The sequence below is a fragment of the Microtus pennsylvanicus genome, chromosome X (genome assembly GCF_037038515.1).
Source record: "Microtus pennsylvanicus isolate mMicPen1 chromosome X, mMicPen1.hap1, whole genome shotgun sequence".
Taxonomy (NCBI): domain Eukaryota; kingdom Metazoa; phylum Chordata; class Mammalia; order Rodentia; family Cricetidae; genus Microtus; species Microtus pennsylvanicus.
Genome location: NC_134601.1, coordinates 7,363,775 through 7,380,091, shown reverse-complemented (window position 1 = coordinate 7,380,091; position 16,317 = coordinate 7,363,775). Strand labels below are relative to the sequence as shown.

The window sequence follows — 16,317 nt, the reverse complement described above, 5'->3', positions numbered from 1 at the left end:
CCCACAAGAACGCCAAGTTACACAACTGTAACACATATGCAGAGGGCCTAGTTCAGTTCCATGCATGTTCCCTGATTGGGGGTTCAGTCTCTGTGCACCCCTATGAGTCCAGGTTAGTTGATTCTGTGGGTTTTCTTATGTCCTTGACCCCACTGGCTCCTACAATGTCCCCCACTCTTCTGCAGGATTCCCTGAGCTGTGCCTAATGTTTGTCTGTGGGTCTTTGTATTTGTTTCCATCAATTGCTAGATAAAGCCTCTCTGATGACAGCTGGGCTAGGCATCAATCTATGAGTATAGCAGAATATCATTATGAATCACTTCAGTGGCTTTTTCTTTTTACCAATCTTGTTTGGTTCTATCCTAGGTCTCTGGGCTATCCCACCTCTGTCCTGGCCCTCAGGGGTGGGCTCCTTTTCATGGTATGGTTCCTAAACTGGACCAGGTATTGGTCGGTCACTCTCACAATTTCTGTGCTACCTTTACCCGAGCACATCTTGTAGGTTGGAGGTGTTGTAGCTGGCTTGGTGTCCCCATCCTTTCTCTAGAAGTCTTGTCTGGTTACAGGAGATGGCTGGTTCAGGCTCTGTATCCCCCATTACAAGGAGTCTTAGCTAGGTTCACCCTCCCAGATTGCTGGGAGTTTCCATTGCACTAGGTTTCTAGCTGGTCCCAGAGATGCCCTGAGATTCATGCAATATATTTTGATTATATTCTTTCCCCTCCTTCAGTTCCTCCCAGATCATTCCTACCTGTCTACCTACCCAACTTCTTGCTCTTTCTCTCTCTCAAAAGAAAAGAGCCAATAGCTCCAAAGAAAACATAAAAGAGCGAAAAGCACAGAAGATAAAACCCCACAAAAATATAACAACAGCAATAGAAGCACACAGAAAAATCATAGAGGCCATTTTTTGTTAATCAACTACTCCTGGGCATGGGGCCTGCCCTGGAGTGTGGTTGATAAACCCAATCATTCCACTGGAAAGAAATAATTTTTCCTTTGTAAGCAGCTGTCAATTGCAAATAGCCTCTTGCATAGGGAGGGGACTCCATGTGCACTTCCCCCTCTCAGTGCTGGAATCCCAGTTGGCTTGAACTTATGCATGGCTTGTGCATGATTTCACAGTGAGTTTATATGTACATCCATCCTGTTGTGTCTGGAAGACACTGTTTCTCTGGAGTCACCAACCACCTCTGGTTCTTACAATCTTTCTGCCTCCTCTTCCATACAAACCCCAGTGCAATGAAGGAAGGGGTTTGATAAAAGCATCTTATTTAAGGCGGTGTGCTGAGGCATTTCTTACAGAATCTCTGCACCTTGGACAGTTTTGGGGGAATCTGTGTTAATCCCAGTCTTCTGCAAGAAGTTTCTCTGATGAGGAGTGAGTGATGCATTGCTCTATGGGGATAGCAGTATGCCATTGGGAACATACATTTTAATCTTAGTTTATCTATCTAAGTTATAGCATAATGAGACATTTAATTTATTTCATATTCTAGATGGAATGTGCTAGAAATCATATAGTCACCATGCATGCATGGTATGAATATTTAAATGGTAAAATAATTTGTTCTTAACAGTTTTTTTGGAAGATAAATTATGTAATTATATCTAAAGAAAACTTAGCAGTGTACATTTAACTCAGTTTAGTGGTGAGTTCTTTGGCCTTGGCCTTTTCCAGCTTGGCAGTGCGAGTCACACATTGAGGGCCCAGGATCTTGCTGCCCCAGTGGCAGAGGATCTCATTGTATCTGTCAGCCATTGTAGTTGGTCCTAATAACTCCCACCGGCTCATCCAGAGCACCCTTGTCTTCTGAGTTAACCTGTGTGAAAGCAACAGCGGTGCATGTCTTCCTGTCGACCAGCTGCCCCTTGATGATGCAGTAGGGGCCACTCATCTTTCAACACAAGGCAGGCAAGAAGACCACCAGCTCAGTGGGGTCAACATCATGGGCAGTCACCACCAGCTGAGCCTTCTAGTTCTCCACCAACATGGTGGCTGTATTGACCTCTGTTCAAAGAACAGTTGGTCTCTTAGTTGGGACGTCCCCTTTGCTAGTAGCTTTCTTCTCTGTCAGGGCCAACAGCCTTTGCTTCTCTTGCTTTGTCTCTGGCCTCAGCAGTCAGCAGCTGGGTAGTTGTTTCCGGTCCAAGAACTGGGTGGACTGATTAACAGCAAGAGGTACTTTGAGCCACTTATAGAAGATGGCCCTTGGCTGCTGAAGTTTAATATAGCAGGGCCATTTGACAAAGTGTGTGACATCTCTTTTGGGCTGAATATCCTGCCCATTGCTGAAGTTCTTTGGCCTCTTCCCAAGCAGAGGATTTACCACCTTTTTGGTCCCTTGTTTCTTCATGACAATGACGACCAGTGCCACCTTCTTCCCCTTGGCCTTCTTTCCTTTGTGCATGTTGCTCAGCTGGAGGAGAGAACTTTTCTTACCAGTTTTTATTGTATTATTCTCAGGTATTGAATGGTTTATACGGAAAATTCTGGAATATTTTACTACTTTTTTTTAACTTAGTTTTTCCTTATTGAGCATGCATAACCTGTATGTTACCTGAATTTTTCTTATCAGCGATCACTTCAGTCAATTAAAATTTCTTTGCCATTTATATGTATATATAGGACAATTTTAATAATTGAATTTTTCTTTAGTAATTTTATCCATGTATATAATCTTTTCTAATTGTTCTTACTCCTTCTCTTTCTCACCTTCTTCCTTTCCCTGCCCACCCCATCCTCTTCTCAGATAAACCCATTCCCACATTCATGGCTTTTGGTTATGTTTTTGTCTTTCTGGGTTTTACAGGGCCATCTGTGTGTTCTTTGGATTGAAACTATTTGTGTTTTATGGGTTCCCCAGAAGATATACCAGATAACAACTTGGCTTCTTCTAGAATCTAATAATCAGTAACAGGTAGTTCAGTGGTAAGGTGCTAGGTCTCACGAGCCCCTTCTTCAGTCATGATGGACCGTTGAGTGGTCTGTTATGAATAGGCCCAGTTCTAGTAACTATAGTTTCTGGATTCACAGGATTTTAAGAGGAACTTCTAAAGAACAAACTTTTAAAAACTCTTATTCATTAATAAAAATTAAAGTTTTTTGAGATAATTGTAGGATCATATGAAGTTGTAAGAAACAACACAGACTGCATTCATTTCTTCAGTGGCGATATTTTAAAAATTAGAATAGGATAAAGAATCGAGAAGGCTTCCTAGAGTCTTTACAGTGATCATGTGTTAAGGAACATATGGTGGAAATTGTTGTAAACCTTAAAAGAAAATGTAGAATTATTGACTCTATTCCAATGGTATGTACATCCAATAAGAAACTGAAATATTGAACAATGTAAGGTGAATTTCTCCTTGACTATAGCCTCTGTGAAAAAATTGAAGTTCTCATCTGCATAAGTATGTGTGTGTAACGGGGAGCACGTGTCAAGAGGGGGTAATGTTTTTATGTCAAGTAGTGGGTTTCTTTTGTAGAAAGTGCTGAAGTATTAGTTGTATGCACTGAGAGCAGGATCTAACCTACTCTAAGAGAAGACTCTTCAATGTTAGAGTAAGATGTTACTGGCTTAAAGTGCTCATATTCTGTCCTGGAAAGAAAATGAGACAGAAGGTTGTAAAAATAGATTTTATCAATAAAGGAAGGCTCCAAAAGGATCTTGACTTTCAAACATTCTAGATCTTAGTTTCACTCAGCATTGTTTTGTATTTACTGTGTGTTAAGTTATAGAACATATGTAGAACTTACATAGTTATAGACCTTATATAGTAAGGCTATAATGCTCCTAGTTGTAAGGAACTTGGGTGCCAGCAGATATAGTAAATATCAAGCAGAACTAGGGTCATAAAAGATAGGGTGCATCTCATTTTCTTTTTTGGTGCTTGGAATTGAACTCAGAGCTTGAAACCTAGTAAATATGTGCTCTACCCTGAGACATATGTTCAGCTCCACCCCTCGTTTTTGACATACCTGAAGCTTTCAGAAGTCTCTCTGCTATGGTCAGTGTTTGTTTTAGTATTTAATATATTCCCCTTATAATGTATTACTAGAGATTATAATTGAAGAATGATATAGAGATGGACAGGTAGCTAAATGATGCATAGATAGACATAAATAAGGCTCACTACTGCAGCAAAATGCAACGACTAACACTTTATTCATGATGAATGCTTATGTTCAGAAAGAACATTTAACACTCAATGATAATTGAATAAGCAAATGATGTCATTGTGAGCAATCTCTGTGGTCTGGAAAAATCCTATAGGTAACTGAAAAATCTAAATATTTTGCTTAGGCTAAAAAAATCATTAATATCTTTAATCAATGTGGTAAGATATCAAATCATTTTCATACATTATTGTTACCTTAACCAGTTATAAAAATTTTACGAGGACACAATGAATTGGTATGTGACCTAAAATCAAGAGTGAATAGTCATAAATCAAGGAAGATACTATTTTAGGAACAAAATTATTTGAATAACAAAGCCAAATGTCAGTTTTTGACTGAAATATACACTTGAAAGTATTGGTTTACTGCTCATGTAAGACACGAGACAACTCAAGGGCCCAAGTCTTATTAAAAATAAATTTGATTTCAGACTTCTATTATCATTTTGATGTTCAAGAACTTATGCTTTGATTTCCCACCATTGTTACTTTTAGTGCTTTATTGTAACATGCTTTCTTTTGAACCACCAATTAGCTCCCAAATAAAGACATAGAGAGTTAATATTAGTTATGAATATGGACAGAAGTTTCTCTCCTGTTCAGTCCCACAGCTGTTCAGTCCCAAAGAAACACACAGAGGCTTATAGTAATTATAAACTGAATGGCCTATTAGCTCAGGCTTATTACTAACTAGCTCTTATAGTTAATTAACCCATAATTTATGTCTATGTTTAGCTATGTGGCTTGGTACCTTTTCTCAGTGCAGCATTCTCATCTTGCTTTCTCTGTGTCTGGCTGGTGACTGACTCTCTGCCTTTCCTCTTCCCTGAATTCCCTTAGTCTGGTTGCCCCACCTATACTTCCTGCCTGGCTACTAGCCAATCAGTGCCTTATTAAACCAATTTGAGTGACAAATTTTTACAGTGTGCAAAAGCTTTATATCACAGCAGTTTCCCAATTTTTTTCTTTTCAAAAAAAGACCCTATAAACAAAGACAAACATCCATAATCTATATTTTGGGAATGTGGCTGTGGTTTTTCTAGACTACCACCTGCTGATTGAAAGCACTGGTAATTTTATGGAGACATACAAGGAAAATGTAGGATTATAGTTAAGTCCTGACTGGAGTATTCTGTGAGGCTGGATCATTTCAGCCAACAGTCTTGAAGCTGTTCTGGATGTAGAACTCAGAGGAAACTGCAACATAGGTGCTCTGAAATGTTGGATCTTCTGGTCCATCTGCTCTTATCAATGATTTTTCAGGGGATCTTCTTGATCAAACCTTATTTCTCTTAACTCAGAATGAATCCACAGCCTCTCATTGCCTGTGAAAACAGAAGCAAAACCTCTTCTCCAAAGTAACAGATCTTTTGACCTAAATTTTGAAGTCAAGGCATTTTCAAAATATATAGGTTGGATTAATCCAGCAGCATTTATAAACAAATATTTTTAGCAGCTGTTGTTCCTTCGTCAGCAGTCAAACAATTCAAAGATAACACAATAGCATACAGTATCCAGATTCTCTGTGTATTTTTCATTTTTACATGGCTTTTTTAAAACTCTATTTCTTTTATTTTTACTTTTTACTTTTTGGTGTTTTGAGACAGGGTTTCTCTGTGTATCTTTGGCTGTTCTGTAACTCACTCTGTAAACCAGGCTGGCCTCAAACTCACAGAGATCTGCCTTCCTCTACCTCCTGAGTACTGGGTTTAAAGACATGTGCCACCATACCTAACTACTCTCTTTATTTTTTCTTTAAAGGACTTTGTCTATTCTTTTTTTCTCTCCCAAGCTTATGTATACCTTTAAATACACTGTGACTTTTTTAGAGGATTTTTAAAAATCTGAATCTGTCTTTACTATATATCTTTTTATGACCACATAAGTCTTTAATCTGCTAAGCAATATGGCTAGGATTAAAGCTGCAACTTTGGCAGCTGGCTCTGCCCCATTCCTTAGCTTTCTAAGAGTCTAGGTTCATGGCAGAGGTACTCGGGGAGCCATGTTTTTTGCTACAGCTACGTGGAATTTCAAGGTCCATACCAACACCAAGAAGCCTGATGACAGCTATTCATAAACAACCATTTAAGTGTTTGGTGTCGGGGCCTCTTAATAGAGCTATAAGGTTTTTGCTGCTAATGTTAAGTCAGGAAGTCTTTCTTAAAGGAGCTGTGCCTCTGCTTACCACCAGTAGACAGAGTCTATCAGAGTAAAGATGGTTACCAAGAAACTGCATATGACTTTGTTCTTATTTGTCTAGAATCCTTTTTTTTTTTTAAAAAGGCTTTCTCGGGCTTTATGTGGAAATTCTAGCCATATGTTTGGGCAACATTTGTAGACAGAAGTTTCTGTCTTGCCTGGTCCCACAGCCATTCATTCTCATAGAAACACATGGAGGCTTATATTAATCATAAATATTTTGACCTATTAGCTCAGCCTTATTAACTAGCTCTTACAACTTAAATTTACCTATAATTCTTGTATATGTTCAGTCACATGGATGGTACTTTTTCTCAGTGCAGCATTCTCATCTTGCTTACTCTGATTCTGGCTAGTGACTGACTCTGCCTTTACTCTCCCCAGAATTCTCTTAGTCTGGTTGCCCCACCTATATTTCCTACCTGGCTATTGGTCAATCAACATTTTATTAAACCATTATGAGTGAGAAATCTTTACAGTGTACAAAAGCATTATCCCACAGCATATGAATCCTTGGCCTTAGTTTTTGCTTGTATTTTCACTAACTCTTATAACTTAATTAACCTGTTTCTCTTCATCTACATTTTCCTTGAGACTGTTTACCTTTCTTTCATTTTGGTATGTCCTACTCCATGTCTGTCTGACTGGCAGGTGGATGTTATTTGACTGGTCCTGGGCATCTCCCTCTCTTTCTCTCTTGTTCTCTTTTCTTTTCTATTCACTCCTCCTAAATATTCCCTCTGCCCATCAGCCTGAACTTTCCCACTACTACTTAGACATTGGCCACTCAGCTTTATAATAGACCATTCAGGTGCCTTAGGTAGGGAGGGTGAAAGAGCAACACATCATACATAATTAAACAACTGCAACATAAACAAATGTAACACACCTTTACCTAGTTAAAGTAAACACAACAATTTATTATTCCTTTGCTGAGTTTGCCTGTTTTCTGTTCTTCATCTTGAAGTGTTATTCTATACATGTCTTGTTCCTTTCTTCCGTCTCTCCCAAATAAGGTACTCACAAGGTTAGACCCTGGAGAAGGAAGTAGGATGTCTGGCTGAGTGGAGAGCAGCATGGCTTTTAAAATGAGTCTAGCCACATATTCTCATCAATTTAACAGATCACCTATGCATGTTAATGACAATATAATAATTATTATTAGTCACGCAAAGTTCAGTGTTCTGTCCTGGTTCTTTGGTTCTGGGTAGTTTCTTTCTAAAAGATCTCTCAGTTATGCAGCCACTTTCTTCTTGTGATGCTATCATCTTCCATGATCACCATAGAAGGGAAACAAAGTGTAAGGATGGTGTATTAGTTATTTTTCTGTTGCTGTGATAAAATACCATGACCAGTGAAATTTATGGAAGGAAAATTTTATGTGGATTCACAGTTCCAGAGGGGTAAGAGTTCAGCATAGACAGGAAAGTCTCACAACAGGTATCTGAGGCAGGAAGTTAAGAGAACACATCTTTATTTTCATACACCAACCAAAAGAAGAGAGTGAATTGGAAGTGGGGTGAGGCTATTGACTTCCAAAGCCTGCTGCTAATGATATATTTCTTCCATCAAGGCTGTACCACACCTTTAAACAGTACTACCAGCTGGGGAACAATCTTTCAAATACCTGAGGTTATGAGGGACATTTATCATTTAAACCGCCACAGATGACATACTCAACATGATACACACTTCAATTATCTTTTCCTTCCACTGGACAATAATGGTCGCATGGAACCATACAGATGAAAGAGTAACTAAGAAATGTACCTTCTCGCTATGCTGCTAAATCTCAGTGATTCTCTATGCTTTAGTGTACCTCTATCTATTTCTGATTTACTACCCCTTGGTTAAGGCAAGCATGGTGGCACATGCATTTAATCTCAGCACCCAGGAGGCAGAAGCAGGCAGATCTCTTTAACTTTCAGGCCAGCTTGTACATAGTGACTTCTAGGACATTCAGGATTACACAGAAAGACTGTGTCTTAAAAAAAAGCAAACAAAAATCCTCAGTTGCCTACTGATCTCTAAGAATCCTGTTCTGTTTCTTATTTCTACTTCTATTAGGTATAATTGTAAAATCTTCCTAAAAGCAAAGCCACCAACAAGAAATGCGATGGATATCTGGGAATTGTAGTGTATGAATATATTTCTACCACCCAGAAAGCTTGTGAGCTATAGATAAGTCTGAGCTGTAAAGTGAATTTGAGGAAAGCCTGGACTATTTACCAATACCATGTTTCAAACAAATAACCAGAACTAAAGCAAGCAAACAAAAATTTGCAAAGAAAAAAACAGAAAAATATATTCTTTCTTCACTTAAATAGTATATCTTGGTAGCAGTAGACACTCCTTATAAGTAGATAGCTTAACTATCTTGTTGCTTATGTTTTCTGGAGGCAAAAATATCCCCACTAAAACTGAACCATTACAAATGGAAAACAAATGCTGCATGATCTCACTTGTATGTGAAATCTAATAATGTCAGGCTCAGATAGAATAGTTGGTGGTTGACAGTTGTTGAGAGAGAATAGGAGATGTGTGTCAATGGTACAAATTTAAATTTGTAATTAAATAATTTTTCATAACTGAATGTGCTACATGGAATCTATAATTACTAATGATGTATTATGTACTTGAAATTTGTTAAAAGAATAGATTTAAGTTTGTGTGCAGTAATGGATATATTGATTAGCTTGATGGGGATAATGTTTCACAATGTATAGTATAGATATATCAAAACATCACATTACTCTTTCAATAAGTACATTTAATCAATTATACTTAATAAGCCTAGATCATCACAGAGAACACAACCAAATAAATAACAGAAAAGTTCTGATCATATTTGTTGACTTGGAGTCATTGTTTTTTAAAAAATTGACCTACTTTTCTTAAATGGGAGCTAGATTTTTAGTGAAGCTAGTTGCATATCCTGACCTGTCTCTCTGGTCCTGTTTTCTGATACGCACAGATGTAAGAGTGGCTTCTATTATTCTGGAAAGGAGCTTCTGTATTAACCACCTTGTTCTGGGGCACCTTTTAGCACAGCACATCAGCAACAAGGGCTAAATATATGTGTATACAGATGGTTCCTTGAAATGGCTAAAAATAGAACATTGGATTATTGTATCTCCATGGATTTTATTAACTTACAGAGACCAAGGAATCATCTGGAGTTCTTAATCTTCTTCATTTAATTTATGTCCTGTTATATTTACATAACCATTGATTTCCTGACCAAGGACTGCAGCTCTCCGTAGATAGAGACATGGTTAAATAAAATATACTACTTCTATATGTTAGACTATTAAGAAAGCTTTAAATTTCTTTTCTCATTTTCTTTTCAAAAACTTTAATGCCCATTACTGTGTGACATCCCATAGTACCCAATGACACTAGGATGAACGAAGAGGTGTTGGAAAGACAGAGGTGAGAGATGGATTACTTTAAATGATTTTTTTATTGAGAAAAAAAGTTTCCATCTCCTCCCAGCCTCCCATTTCCCTCCCCCTCCTCCCGCCCCTCCCCCCTCCCCCTACTCCTCTCCCTCACCCTCTCCAGTCCAAAAAGCAGTCAGGGTTCCCTGCCCTGTGGAATGTCCAAGGTCCTCCCCCCTCCGTCCAGGTCTAAGAAGGTGAACGTCCATACTGGCTAGGCTCCCACAAAGCCAGAACATGAAGTAGGATCAAAACCCCTTGCCATTGTCCTTGGCTTCTCATCAGCCCTCATTGTTCGCCATGTTCAGAGAGTCCAGTTTTATCCCATGCTTTTTCAGTCACAGTCCAGCTGGCCTTGGTGAGCTCCCAATAGATCAGTTCCACTGTCACAGTTGGTGGGTGCACCCCTCGTGGTCCTGACTTCCTTGCTCATGTTCTCCCTCCTTCTGCTCCTCATTGGGACCTTGGGAGCTCAGTCTGGTGCTCCAGTGTGGGTCTCTGTCTCTATCTCCATCCATTGCCAGATGAAGGTTCTATGGTGATATGCAAGATATTCATCAGTATGGCTATAGGATAGGGTCATTTCAGGTTCCCTATCCTCAGCTGCCTAAGGAACTAACTGAGGACATCGCCTTGGGCACCTGATATTGCCGGGCAAAAAATTGGGATCTGGGGGTGGGGTGGGATGGGGGTAAGGGGAGATGAGGAGAGAAAAGTGAGAAGGGGAGGATGGAGGAAACTTGGGGAAATGGGATGATTGGGATAAAGGAAGGTTGGATAGGGGAGCAGGGAAGCACATACCATAGTTAAGGGAGTCACCTTAGGGTTGGCAAGAGACTTAAATGATTTTTTATAGAGGCTCTTTTGTGGGAACACTACAGGGGTGAGAGGGATATGGCCAGATTGGGAGGTGAGCAAGACTGTATGATGTGAAATTCCCAAAGAAACCATAAAGAATTATGTTATAAAAAACAAACAAGCAACAAAACAAAGAACCAAAAAAGTTAGTGATGACAATTATTGCAGGTTTGTGTCTAAAGAAACTCTTCACTAATATCAAGACCTTTAGGTAGTAGTTAGAGTTAGTTCAAGGGTAAATCAGGTTTTTATTTGGGTTAGGAGAAGAGTCTGTATTCTTTGAGTATTTATATTTGGGGAGCTGAGTATTTAGGAAGTTTATAGAGCAATGGTACACACTATAGTAATAGAACTAGTACAGCACTCCTCTCTAGGGTTCATGCAGCTAACAGCCTGAAAAGGTCATTGTCTTAGTTTGGGTTTCTATTGCTGTTATGAAACATCATGGCCAAAAGCAACATGAGCAACAAAGGGGTATTTCACTCACAGTTCCATATAACTTCTGTGGGAGGACCCTTCTGTATGCTGTGAATGCATGTTGCTTTCTTTGGTTGATAATGAAAGTCAATTTGGCCTAGCCAGGCAGAATAAGGCTGAGTGGGAAAGCCCAAATGGATATATAGGGAGAAGTGAAGATGGAAGTTACAAAATAACCCCACACTGACTCAGAATTGTGTATAATAAGGGGTTATTTATTTAGGGGCAGACTCACAGATCACAGTCCTCTGAATGAATGAGAACAGGAACTAAATCCAGAAGCTGGGAGAGAGAGAGTGAGCACAAGCTTTATATTGTCATTTATAGTATAAGATGCCATGCCCAAGTGGACTGGTATCTTAAAGACTACTGGCTGAAAGAGTTCCTAAAGTACCTGCACCTTCTGTTTAAATAAAAGAGTTCTAAGCCTAATACAAAATTATATATAATAAGAACAAATAACAAATATAGAAATTAGAACTATAACCAGCATAAACAATATTAAGCAAGGAAAATGTGCTAAATATTTCAATAATCATTCTATCCTAAGGAGTCAAAGTCTTGTATTAGAAATGGCATGGCTAAATCATAAGAGGAAAGTAACTGTGCCTATCTAATCTTCTATTCCATCAAAGGCCTGAGAAGGGAGATAATATTATTTGAGTAGCCAGGAAGTACAATGAAGCAGCTTCCAAGATTTGCAGTAGATGACAAAGACAACTGGCTATCTGGGCATTCACCCAAAGTCTCATTTGCAATGTTGAAGTAACCAACTTTGGCTAAGGCCTAAAATAACTGACAAACCATTTTTAGAGGCAGGAGAATTTTCAGAACAGTCTTACCCTGTCTTGGCAAGGCTTGGCAGTCTTTTTTCTTGTATCCTGCTTGTTTTTTCTGGACATTGTACATTTTGTCAGTGGTCGAGGTATGGGCAGTTTCTTGCCCAAAGGTCAGTTTTGCCAAAAAGAAAACAAGCCCCCAGTGTAGTGTCTTGGGTGCTCAACAGTCTTTTGGGAATAGATCAGTGCTTTCAGGGCAATCCTGTCTCAAGTTAACAGAACCCTAAGTTATTTAAATGCCATATTCTACAGTTCTTTGAAAAATGCCATATTCTACAGTTCTTTGAAATGGTTGAAGATTACCTATCTGTGCAGAATACAATCTCTATGTATCTAAAGAACCTGATTAGTCTAACTATAAGTATGACAAACATGAATGAACAGGGCTACCACTGCCTTCTAAAGCAAAAGAGACCATGCCCAAGTGGGCTGGTATCTTAAAGGCTATTGGCTGAAAGAGCAGAAGGAGCTCCTGCAGCAATCAACTATCCTGGGCTCATAAGGATCACAGAGACTGAACCAATAATCAGGGAGCCTGCATGTATTTGACCTATGTCCTGTACATATAACACTCCTTATCAGAGAAGACTGTAGCTCTTGCAACCTTTCTATCCTCTGTTCTATAGTTACATGATTTTTATGGGAAAAGGTGTGATAAAGATTTTTTTTAAGGGATGAGAACTCCACAGTCACTTATTCTCCGCATTTTCCCAGTTGTGGTCTCTGTATTAAACTCTGTTATGGTTGTGTAGTTTGGTGTTCTTCTGTGACTCTTAGCAGTGGTAGCAGGATCTGTCTCCAACTATTTTGCCTGTTTTGGGGACCCTTTTCCTCCTACTGGATTGCCTTATGAGCCTTAATATGACAGGGTATGCCTAATCTTATTATAACTCTGTTTACTACAAAAGAGTCTTCTCTGATAAGGACTGATAGTTGCCCTAATATCTAAGTATAAAGACAAATATTTGGAAGTTCCCTAAGGCTTATGACTTCCCCACCCAGGGGTTCTTGACTAGATTTACAGTATTAGACTTGAGTTCTTGTCTGTGCTATAGGTCTTAAATCCAATCAGAATGGTATTGGTTACCTTAAGATATCCATGCTACTATTGTACTAACTAGCATATCTTGCTGGGCTTGTCGTTATTATAGTTTCCAGGCTTCACATCTGTGCAAGGCTAATGATAACTTTCTCATACTGTAACTGAATAGCATTTTCAGGCACTATGAAAGAAAACTATCAGTCCTGGTGGAATCTTCCAGGTGAGTGCTAGCTTGTTTTCTGTATGTTTAGAGAACAAACTATATGTTATCTTCAGCAATAGGGTATTACCATCACATTCTGGTGAAAAAGAGAGCAATGACAATTGTCTTTATTATTTTGGGGGTCTCTGAAACTCTCTAACCCACAATTCAAAGGGAACTATCCCATGTCTGGCACTGGATATTTTGTTTGATAATCTTTGAGTTTTGGGAGGAGCATTATCTACCTGTATAATAAGGTAATCCCAATGATTCAATCTAACCACTTGTCTGTCTTATTTGGGATTTCTCTTGGGGCTGTCTTACTGATTCAGAGGTTTAATCCATTATCATCATGGTAGGAAGCATGGCAGCATGCAGGAGAGGTAGCTGAGAGTTCTATATCTGGATGAGCAGGCAGCAGGAAGAGAAAGTAACACTGGGCTAGACTTGAACATTTGAAACCCACCACCAGTGATACACTTTTGCCAACAAGGCCACATCTCTTAATAGTGCCACCCCCTAAGACCCTATGGGGGCATTTTCATTCAAGCCACCTCACTATCTATCTTAAACTTACAAATGTAAGTTTCTGCATGGTTTTTCGAATATCATTATTGTTATCCATCCTATCTTTCTTTTCCTAAAAGGTTAAAACTATTAATCTATAAGAATGTATCTATCTTATTTTCTGAATTAGGAAGCAAAGTACCTCAAGATACATCAATGCCTCTTTTGGGTTTATACTCAAAGAATGCTCAATAATACCACAAGGACATGTACTCAATTATGCTCATAGCAGCATTATTTGTCATAGCCAGAACCTAGAAACAACCTAAATGCCCCTCATCCAAAGAATGGCTAAGGAAAATGTGGTACATTTACATAGTGGAGTACTACACAACATAAAAAAAAATGATGACTTGAAATTTGCAGGCAAATGCATGAATCTAGAAAACATCATATTGACTGAGGTAACCCAGACCCAGAAAGATAAATATAATATGTACTCACTTATAAGTGTTTTTTATACATAAAGCAAAGAAAACCAGCCTACAATTCACAACCCCAAAGAGCCTAGACAACAAAGAGGACACTAAGAGGGACATACATGGATCTCATGTACATGGGAAGTAGAAAAAGATAAGCTCTCCTGAATAAATTGGGAGCATGGAGATCATGGGAGAGGGTAGAAGGGTAGGGGGAGGAAGTGAGGGAAGTGTATAAAAATAAATAGCTCAATAAAAAAGGAGAAAAAAAGAAAAAAGGAGGCTGACTAAGCCATGAGGAACAAGCCAGTAAGCAGCACCGCGTCATGAATTCAGCTTCAGTTCCTGTCTCCAGGTTTCTTCCTCGAGTTTGTACCCTGACTTCCCTCAAATTAGACTGGGATCCAAACAAGTGAGCTGAAATAGACTCTTTTCTCCTTCCAGAAGTTTCTTTTTGCCATGATCTTTTGTCACAGCAACCAAAACTCTAGGACAGTGGGTGAAGAAAAGAGTTCATTTGGTTTAGATAGGAGAGTGTAGAGGAGATAGAAAAAAGGTGGAGGAGGGGAAGAAGAGGGTGGAAAAAAAGAGTGTATCTTATTTTCTGAATGTTTCTTCTCTCTCTTTATGTCCTCTCTCTTATCTTTATAACCTAGGTTCACCTGGAACTCACTATGTGGAACTTCACATTCTTCTGCACCCATCTTCCAAGTTCTAGAAACATAGGCTTGTGCCAGCATCGCAGCATTTTATTTATGTTCATAAATATTTGTGGCATTTTTTTCTTGTTGACTTGTCCTGTTTATATATCTTTACCCTCATTTTATGGTATTTCAAAGGAAAGCACATATAATCTGAATGATTTTGTTTGTGACAATTGGAAGTCTCTCTAGCTCCTCCTAGGGAAAGATTCTGTTATTTCTTCACTGACTTAACAACTCCTCTATTACACATGGGGTGCTCTTTGTTCTTTGATACTCCTGCCACAGCAGTTAGAGGACAGAATCTATGGCAAGAGATATGGTTCAATGGGTAAAGTCACTTGCTGCGCAACACTAGGACCTAAGTTCAAATCTTCAGCGCCCAAGTAAAAAGCTACATATGGCTGCATGGGCACCTGTAATTGCAGTAGAGTTTCAGGTTCAGATAGGCTGCACATTCTGTGAGAGGTGCTGTCTCAGAGGAATAATCCAGAAAGTGACAGAACAGAACCTTAAGTGTCCCACTTTGGGTTCTGTATGTAGAGGTCTATGCCCTTGCACAAACATTACATATGCATGCAAGGACAAGATCTGCTCTGCACAGAGGAACTACTAACTCTTAGAACTTGTTTTTATTTATATTTAGAACAAATTTGGATTTTGGACTCTGACAAAATTGTGTTCAGATCTTCTACCAGTGATTATCTTCCACAAGGCATAAGAAAACTCATTGGCTTCTTTGAATTTTCCCTCTATCTAATGGACATAAGTCAAAAGTTTTGCAGCACAACCTAAGTTACCCAAAGCATTAAAGATTCAGTAAGAGAGTTATGATTATATTCATATAAGGGAAAGGATGCATCTGAATAACTGATTATTTTGCATAGTTGGTTACATCAAGAGTGAGAAAGTACACCAACTGAATTAATTATTTGCAACCAAACATAAGAGAAAAAAGTGTTTCATTAGAAAGTCTGATTTGTCTGCTGTAGTCAGTTTAATCAGGAGAGATATGGAAAGAATTCTTAATTAAAGCAAATAAATAACTTATTGGATTTCCCGGTACACCAACGTCTTTGGATCAGTGCTTTAGTAAAGTGAAAGCATCCTTCAGTTGAAGTATATTGGCCATTTGGGAGGTTGTAAATGTGTTTCAAATACAACAGAAGTGAGTGTAGGAGACTTACTTTACTCTTTCTTGTGCTCTGAAATAAGGATATCTGAAGGAAAACTGGTGTCATTTAAGAGACACAGGACACTGATTTGAAGGAACATATGTGAGATGCATCTCAAGCACATGCCAAAAATATAATACATACCGAATAAGTTCTAAAAGCTCATGGTTGTCAGACTTTCCTTGAGCTAGATGTGGTTTTCTGCTGGGAAGCATG

At 38.8% G+C, this 16,317-nt stretch overlaps 1 pseudogene; it reads right to left on the bottom strand.

Annotated features, from left to right (window-relative positions):
* Positions 1-1,636: 1,636 nt before the first annotated feature.
* On the bottom strand, positions 1,637-2,411 carry LOC142841657 (large ribosomal subunit protein eL8 pseudogene; annotated as a pseudogene).
* Between the last annotated feature and the right edge of the window lie 13,906 nt (positions 2,412-16,317).